The sequence below is a fragment of the Neophocaena asiaeorientalis genome, unplaced genomic scaffold, assembly GCF_003031525.2.
Source record: "Neophocaena asiaeorientalis asiaeorientalis breed wild unplaced genomic scaffold, Neophocaena_asiaeorientalis_V1.1 scaffold258, whole genome shotgun sequence".
In the NCBI taxonomy this organism is placed as follows: Eukaryota; Metazoa; Chordata; class Mammalia; order Artiodactyla; family Phocoenidae; genus Neophocaena; species Neophocaena asiaeorientalis.
Window position 1 is genome coordinate 6,154,337 of NW_020172591.1, and position 9,725 is coordinate 6,164,061.

Sequence of the window (9,725 nt, forward strand, 5' to 3'; positions counted from 1 at the left end):
CATACCTATGTATGTATATATTACGTTTCCTTTTTCACACAAATAGGACATACCATAAAGACTTCTTCATTTTGCATTTTTATCTAGGAGACTTTTTTAAGAGTTTATTTGAACAAAAATTGATTCCAATCAGGCAGTGCCAAGCTACAAGTGGTTAGGAGCACTCCACCAAGAGTAGCTCAGGGAGAGACTTTTATAGAGAAAAGGCAGAAGCAAAGAAAAGCAATTATTTATTGTCTGTAGCGTAAAGCCTAGTTAGCTGTTTGTGATTGGTTATCCTTAGCATTTTGATTTGTAACCTTGAGGTGTTTATAGGCATAGATTTTGGTTTGCTTATGTAAGCTGCCGTGGCATTAGAGCTACCTCAGTCTAATGGTCTCCTTTTAAAACAACTTAACAATTTCCCCCTTTTGGTCATCCTCTCGTATGTGAAAAGGTGACCAAAAATTTAGTATTAATGCCACTCTTTGTCACCATCAGAGTTAAGTTTCTCTTGTCTCATTGTGAAACTCATAGTAGCTAATGATGTCATGTCCGTGGAAGAATTGTTTTGCTGTTCATCTCGTTGTTCATCTTGTTCCTGTTTCTCCAAGCACAGTAAGACCAGCTAATGTACTGCTGATGGCTGTGAACATGCATTTAAGACCTTTGAGAGAATATAGCACACCACAGAGACTACAGTGATAACTATTAGGAGGATAATATCAAGAGACTAAAGTGTACTCCTTAGCCAGGGCCCCAGTGAACCAAACTAGCTGGTATCAAATAAATCAAAGGATGTACCTGTTTAACCAAGTGGCTTGTTTGTTAATTTTCTGCATTTGCTACAATACTAGAGATATTGATCAGGGCGCAGCAGGAGACATTTGCTATGCACATGTTCAGCCAATAACTAATCTAAAGCAATTCTATTATCTAAATTTACCTTAGCAAGAAAACCGTGGGACTTTGGCTGTTCAGCTACGGCCTTAGCAGTAGATTCATCAGCAGTTGCCAGAGTTAAGGAGCATTATCTTCCTATGCATTAACAGAGAGAAAAAGCAAGTAGTGAAAAGGCAAAAGGAATAAACATTTCATATTGGTGTTAAAGACCTTGATCTGCAATCTTGGGAGACAGCTGTCTACCACAAGATGCCATCTGCCTCTGGGTAAGAACCTCCTTAGTCAATTTTAATTTTAGGTCTCCAGCTGGTATGCAGTTCCAAGAGTTTGGAGAAGCCCTTTTTAACTAAGGGATGTGGACCCAAGGTTCAATTCCATGAAGTTTTCTAAGTAGTTTTAATTGTATATATTGAGTAGAATTCTTAATGCTTAGAACTGTTTTTTCCTAGTGAAACTAAGACGTAAGCAATTGTGGAGTGTCTGTTATACTAGCATTCTGTGGGTTGGCAAATTTATAAATACATTTCACGATTTCTGGAAGTATGTTCTTTCTTAGTAAATATTTCATTGTGGCACAAAACATGTTTAGTAATAAACGCAAATATCTTTAGTGCCTCTGAAAAGGAAGCCAAAAGTAGATAAAGCTATGTTCAGTAATTAATGTTTCAGTATTGTATCTTATTTGGAAATGATCTAGATATTCAATGAATATCCATCATTTCACTTATCTCAGCATAACTTTAAGGTTTCAAGTTACCAAAAAGATTTTAGAAACTATTTTTAAGTAGACATACCATAAAGCATAATGTTGAAAAATTTATTTATAAACTTTTTACTTTTTTAAAAAGTAAACTTTTATTTACATCTATTTAATTTATTTGTTCTTAACAATTATGTTTAGAATATTCATGAAAATTTCATGAGACATTAAACAGATAACCATCATTTTAAGTTATTTTTCTTTCTGACAAATTCTATAACATGAGTTTATTTGACTTTTAGTAAACCTAGATAGGATAAAAGTATTATATTTAATGCTAATAACTCTAAAGACATACCTATTTTGATTAAACCAACAAACTTAAACCACTTTTTATTTACTGAAGATTATCCTAGATCAAATGAACTTGAAAAAATTTTTGGTTGGTTTCTGAGAGTATACTTGATTTATGTAAATGCTTGTTTGTCTTTAAGCCAATTAATAGAGCTCTTTACACATTAATTTTGGCGATACCATCCAAAGGTAGAAAAATATCACACATCTACAACATGCAAACAGAGATATACATAAACATACAGACAGATGCAGAGATCTTATAGCTTTAGTTTTAAAATTTTGGCCATGAGACAGGTATGATAATGCAAAACTGACTAGTTTATAAAAGAACAGTTGGATCTAAATTGTGTTTCTGGCAGATAAAATAAGTTAAGCTTACCTACTCAGATAGCTAAAACTTTTACTAATATTTGTGGAAAAGACTATTAAGATTTTTCATTCACTTAATTTCCAAAACAGCTCCCTTCTTTTTCTGATAAGAATTACTTCCCTGAAGTTTACATTTCCAGAGATGGCTTTGGGTTCCTAGAAGACCAGGTAGAACGTTTATATCTCAAAGGCACAGAGAAAAGATATAAATTTCTCCAAAAAAGGCTTTTGTTTCCTAAATCCAGTGTTTTTTTGTAACAATATCTGCAAGCCTTTTGAGATAAATAGGGGAAATTTGGGGATAGGTAAAAAGGATGGGTGGGCTTTGAGTTGTTTCTAGAGCCACATTTCTGTTCTTACAAAGACTTAGTGTGTTAGACAGTTGTTTTTAATTCCTTGAAAGATTGGGTTGCAGCCTGAATATCAAGATGCTGACCCAACCATCCAACTACATTATTCTTAGTTTTCTTCTTTCTATCATGGAGAAGAGCTCTAAGATGGAAATCAAAAGATTCCTGCGTTCTAGAGCTGTGTGTCTTTGGAACGCTTCAGTAAATCCTTCTACAATGGCTTCAGCATGTTTTTCGTTCCCTCTGGGTACATAATTTTATTTTAGGTTAGGGGAGAAGGCCTAAAAAATGGTTCCTATCAGGCTCTGAATATCAGCTTCCAATTTGGCCAACTTCTGACTATAGAGCTAATTAAAAAAAAATTTTTTTTTTCAAATATCTTGTCAGGTTCGAGCGAGACAAACAGTAAATATTCCTGGCAGTATTGAACTACCCCATGAGCACAACATCCAGAGCCACCCCCAAAGATAGCCAAAAGAAAGAAGGACTTAGACAGTTGCCCTGAGAGCTGGCAATGGGAGGACCGTAGCCACAAATGGAATGTAACCCACATTTCTGCCTGGCTATATTTTTGAGTTCCCCAACCTGATGATTGCCAAGCTAAGTTCTCAGGACAAAAAATGAGATGGACAAGAAGGCAATAGCTGTCCCCGGGAGAGAAAGGATCAATAACCTTTTTTTTTTTTTGGTAATTTGGAAAGGAAGCGGCAATGTGAAATTTTACCTTCTTCTCTCAACCAGCCACCACAGGTAGAGAGGTCTGGGGGAGCTGACGTTAGTAAAAATTCTTACTCTTTGCCGGCTTCTGCCAGTTTTCCCAGGGTGATGTCTGCAGGCTCCAGAGTGAGGGAAGCATTCCAGTGGGTCTCATCCTGGTCACCAGTAACTGTAAAGGAGGAAAAATAATTTTCCCTCTACCCTTAATAGTGAGTGCCTGGCTGAAATACTTTTTCCTCTAGGATAACTCATAAACGGATAGGCTTATCTAAGATGGTTTAAAGTTCTCCACTGTGGCCAATGTAAATCAAGATTATCTTTGGTATAGTTAACCTACTTGTTCCTTAAAAAAAAAAAAAAATTCTGTTCACCTGAGACCTCACACTAGACTCAGTCCAGTTTTAAGTCAGACCCAGTCTGACCCTAGATCCAGTCTGGTTTCTAAATTGGAACCAGTCCATTCCTGAGCCCAGTCTGGTTTTTAAGTCTGACTCATTCCAACTGCAGCCGGTTTCTGGACCCAGCATGAAAAAGAAAGGCTCAGATAAAGTCTGCAAGCTCATAACACAAAAACTTCAGTGCTAGGATTTGAGAGGGACTTACCCATGACCTCCAGAGGCAGCGAGAAAGCAGCAAGCTCAAGGTCTCAACAGATACCTCTGCCGGGTTGCTCATTTCTCCTGTGGGCTGTTGGGGGGGCGTCTCCTTTGGTTCCCTCTTCTGACACCAGAACTGTTAAAAGGTAAACTGAGGCATATTAAAAATTTGAACAAAGATAAATTTGAATTGAGAAATGCCAAACAAGAAGTGGTTAAGAGTTCTCTCTAGGAGACCATTTTTAACATCAGTCTATAAGTTTGCCTATTCTTTTTAATGGCTACCAAATATTCCATTGAATGAATGGATATAACAATTTATTTAACCTGGAAATTTTAGTTGATTCTTGCCTTTTGCTTTTTTTATACTATGCTGCATCAAATGTCTTTGTAAAATGTCTTTGTTCACATTAAGTATCAGATTTTTGCTTCTCTACCAAGTATTTTTCGGAGAGAAGGGCATGCTCCTTAAATATGGGACAGCCATGGACATTTTCATGGAAGTTATGAACAGGGGGACTGAGCTTTAAGAAAACCTAGAAGGAAGAGGAAATGGTGTATGCAAAGGCACATGGGGTGTGGAAATGCACTGGGTTGATTTGGAAAGCCTGAGGAGGAATTGAGACTGGGGTGGCTTTTGTAAAGAGGTTGCTAGTCTGTAATATTAAGCAAGTGAGCGGGTCTCACATTGTAACAGACCTTGAACAACAGGGTTAGGAGTGTGGACTTTCCACTGAACTGTGGGAAACCACTCAGGGGTTCCGAGCCAAAGAGTAATGTTGCATATAATGTTGAATTATTGCCAAGTTTAAAGTGGCAGCAATGAGTGGAGTGGCTTGGTTTTAGAAACTGATTTTTAGATGACGAGGAGACATATCAGTGGTGATATGACACTAAAGCTAATGAGAAAGGCCATAGCTAGAGAGAAACTTGGGAAAGCTTGATGTATGTGGCAGCTGAAACAATGAGAGAGGATTATTTCCAGGGGAGGATGATTTCTTGGTATAGAGGAGAGGGCTGAGGAATGAACACTAGGCCATTGGCTTTCTCTACCTTCAAAGGACAGGAAGAAGAGCTGACCAGCAAAACCCAGAAAAACGACCAGAAAAGTAGAACTTAAGTAATCTCAAACCATGGAAGTAGAGGAAGATCCTTTTCAAGGAGATTGTTATGAAAGTGTTAAAAACTGAAAGAAAAGAAATGCTGTAAAAATATCACTGGATCTGCTGATTAGTGAGCATTACAAGAAAACTGTTTCAGTAAAGAGATTGAGGAAGAACTCCAACTGCAATGACTTAGAGAGTGACGATGGTGTTTAAAAATACACTTTAAAGAAAAGTAAAGAAAAAAGAAAAAGTGGAAATTTAAGGAGGTGGTAGGATTAAGAAACAGATTATCAAAAGCTACTGATGACAGTAGCTCACATTTGTTCTAGAACTCTATCATACACACTATCTTACTTGATCCTCATAACAACGATTGTATAAACGCGCAAAATCCAACTCAGAAGGTTGAAAGGACTTTTAACCAAGTGCACACAGCTCAGAATTAGCAGAGCCAGGAAATCAAACCCAGATCTTTTGACTACAAATAGATGCCCTTTCCATATACCACTTTGCCTCTAAAAAATAAAATATGCTTTAGAATTCTGTAGTACTTTCATGTCACAAAGCACTTTCTCATACATTATTTTATTCTAACAACAAATTAGGAGGCAGCTATCAGCAGCATCCTCATCCTCACCCTCATCATCATCATTGACATTTTACCAATAGAGAAACAAAGGTTAAGAAGTTAAGAGGCTTGGCCAAGATCAATAGGAGAGAAGTTTCAGAGCTGGGATTCAACCCCAGTTGTTCTAACAATTGCCTGAGCATGTTTTGAGGATCTTGGGAAAAGTACAAGAGAGTTTTTAAATTATATTTTTATGATCAACACTGGCTCCTCCATCTATGCTACAGAGTGTATTTCTTTTCCTCATTATTCATTGACTTTGTAACTTATCATAGCACTGATCTTTCTCTTATTCATATTTGGCTTTCCCCCCAAAAAACAACAATGGTATTATGGTTCATGAAATCTCTTTTGGTTTCTCAATCTCTTCTACCTCTTGGAAAGGTAGATGTTTCTAATAGAGTCTACCTTATGAGTGTTATTTTTATTATTTAAAAATTTTAACATCTTTATTGGACTATAATTATTTTACAATGTTGTTTTAGTTGATGTTGTATAACAAATTGAATCAGCTATACTTATACGTATATCCCCATATCTCCTCCCTCTTGTATCTCCCTCCCACCCGCCCTATCTCAACCCTCTAGGTGAACACAAAGCACTGAGCTGATCTCCCTGTGCTATGCAGCTGCTTCCCACTAGCTATCTATTTTACATTTGGAATTGCATATATGTCCATGCCAATCTCTCACTTTGTCTGAGCTTAACCTTCCCCACCCTGTGCCCTCAAGTCCATTCTCTATGTCTGCGTCTTTATTCCTGTCCTCCCCCTAGGTTCTTCAGAACCATTTTTGGTTTTTTTTTAGATTCCATATATATGTGTTAGGATACGGTATTTGTTATACTCTTTCTGACTCACTTCACTCTGTATGACAGACTCTAGGTCCATCCACCTTACTACAAATAACTCAATTTCGTTTCTTTTTATGACTGAGTACTATTCCATTGTATATATGTGCCACATCTTCTTTATCCATTCATCTGTTGATGGACATTTAGGTTGCTTCCATGTCCTAGCTATTGTAGATAGACCTACAATGAACATTGTGGCACATGACTCTTTTTGTATTATGGTTTTCTCAGGGTATATAACCATTAGTGGGATTGCTGGGTCGTATGGTAGTTCTATCTTTAGTTTTTTAAGGAACCGCCATAGAAGCTGTATCAGTTTACATTCCCACCAACAGTGCAAGAGGGTTCCCTTTTCTCCACAGCCTCTCCAGCATTTATTGTTTGAAGATTTTTGATGATGGCCATTCTGACTGGTGTGAGGTGATACCTCATTGTAGTTTTGATTTGCATTTCTCTAATGATTAGTGACATTGAGCATCCTTTCATGTGTTTGTTGGCAATCTGTATATCTTCTTTGGAGAAATGTCTATTTAGGTCTTCTGCCCATTTATGGATTGGGTTGTTTGTTTCTTTGCAATTGAGCTGCATGAGCTGCATGTATATTTTGGAGATTAATCCTTTGTCAGTTGGTTCGTTTACAAATATTTTCTCCCACTCTGAAGGTTGTCTTTTCATCTTTTTATGGTTTCCTTTGCTGTGCAAAAGCTTTTACGTTTCATTAGGTCCCCTTTGTTTATTTTTGTTTTTATTTCCATTTCTCTAGGAGGTGGGTCCAAAAGGATCTTGCTGTGAGTTATGTCATAGAGTGTTCTGCCTATGTTTTCCTCTAAGAGTTTTATAGTGTCTGGCCTTACATTTAGGTCTTTAATCCATTTTGAGTTTATTTTTGTGTGTGGTGTTAGGGAGTGTTCTAATTTCATTCTTTTACATGTAGCTGTCCAGTTTTCCCAGCACCACTTATTGAAGAGGCTGTCTTTTCTCCATTGTATATTCTTGTCTCCTTCATCAAAGATAAGGTGACCATATGTGCATGGGTTTATCTCTGGGCTTTCTGTCCTGTTCCATTGATCTATATTTCTGTTTTTGTACAAGTACCGTACTGTCTTCATTACTGTACTTTTGTAGTATAGTCTGAAGTCAGGGAGCCTGATTCCTCCAGCTCCGTTTTTCTTTCTCAAGATTGCTTTGGCCATTCGGGGTCTTTTGTGTTTCCATATAAATTGTGAATTTTTTTTTCTAGTTCTCTGAAAAATGCCATTGGTAGTTTGATAGAGATTGCATTGAATCTGTAGATTGCTTTGGGTAGTGTAGTCATTTTCACAATGTTGATTCTTCCAATCCAAGAACATGGTATATCTCTCCATCTGTTTGTATCATCTTTAATTTCTTTCATCAGTTTCTTATAGTTTTCTGCATACAGGTCTTTTGTCTCCTTAGGTAGATTTATTCCTAGGTATTTTATTAATTTTTGTTGCAATGGTAAATGGGAGTGTTTCCTTAATTTCTCTTTAAGATTTTTCATCATTACTGTACAGTAATGCAAGAGATTTCTGTGCATTAATTTTGTATCCTGCTACTTTGCCACATTTATTGATTAGCTCTAGTCATTTCCTGGTAGCATCTTTAGGATTCTATACGTATAGTATCATGTCATCTGCAAACAGTGACAGCTTTACTTCTTTTCCAATTTGGACTCCTTTTATTTCTTTTTCTTCTCTGCTGTAGCTAAAACTTCCAAAACTATGTTGAATAATAGTGGTGAGAGTGGACAACCTTGTCTTGTTCTTGATCTTAGTGGAAATGGTTTCAGTTTTTCACCATTGAGAACAATGGTGGCTGTGGGTTTGTCATATATGACCTTTATGATGTTGAGGTAAGTTCCATCTATGCCTACTTTTTGGAGGGCTTTTATTGTAAATGGGTGTTGAATTTTGTGAAAAGCTCTTTCTGCATCTATTGAGATGATCGTATGGTTTTTTCTCCTTCAGTTTGTAAATATGATTTATCACATGGATTGATTTGCATATATTGAAGAATCCTTGCATTCCTGGGATAAAACCCACTTGATCATGGTCTATGATCCTTTTAATGTGCTGTTGGATTCTGTTTGCTAGTATTTTGTTGAGGATTTTTGCATCTATGTTCATCAATGATATTGGCCGGTAGTTTTCTTTTTTCGTGACATCTTTGTCTGGTTTTGGTATCAGAGTGATGGTGGCCTCGTACAATGAGTTTGGGAGTGCTCCTCCCTCTGGTATATTTTGGAAGAGTTTGAGAAGAATAGGTGTTAGCTATTCTCTAAATGTTTGATAGGATTTGCCTGACAAGCCATCTGATCCTGGACTTTTGTTTGTTGGAAGACTTTTAATCAGAGTCTCAATTTAAGTGCTTGTGATTGGTCTGTTTATATTTTCTATTTCTTCCTGGTTCAATCTTGGAAGGTTGTACTTTTCTAAGTATTTGTCCATTTCTTCCAGGTTGTCCATTTTATTGGCATATCATTGCTTGTAGTAATCTCTCATGATCCTTTGTATTTCTGCAGTGTCAGTTGTTACTTCTCCTTTCTCATTTCTAATTCTATTGATTTGAGTTTCTACCTTATTTTCTTGATGAGTCTGGCTAATGCTTTATCAATTTTGTTTATTTTCTCAAAGAACCAGCTTTTAGAATGTTTTTTGATTTCCTCTTTGATTTCTTCAGTGATCTCTTGGTTATTCAGTAGTGTATTTAGTATTTAGTAGTAGCCTCCATGTCTTTGTATTTTTTACAGATTTTTTCCTGTAATTTATATCTAGTCTCATAGCGTTGTGGCTAGAAAAGATATGTGATACGATCTCAGTTTTCTTACATTTACCAAGGCTTGCTTTGTGACCCAAGATATGATCTATCCTGGAGAATGTTCCATGATCACTTGAAAATTATGGATGTGTATGTTCCTATTACCATTTTCTTAATTGTTTTGGTTTGTTATTTTAGGTCTTCTCCTTCTATTATGTTTTCTACCTAGAGAAGTTCCTTTAGCATTTGTTGTAAAGCTGGTTTGGTGGTGCTGAATTGTCTTAGCTTTTACTTCTCTGTAAAGGTTTTAATTTCTCCGTCAAATCTGAATGAGATCCTTGCTGGGTAGAGTAATCTTGATTGTAGGTTTTTCCCTTTCATCACTTTAAA

At 36.6% G+C, this 9,725-nt stretch overlaps 1 protein-coding gene across 2 annotated transcripts in view; it reads left to right on the forward strand.

Moving 5' to 3' along the window:
* Positions 1–9,725, forward strand: part of UNC80 (unc-80 subunit of NALCN channel complex) — a 230,563-nt gene that overhangs the window by 145,516 nt on the left and 75,322 nt on the right. The gene's annotated exons all lie outside the window — the stretch shown is intronic.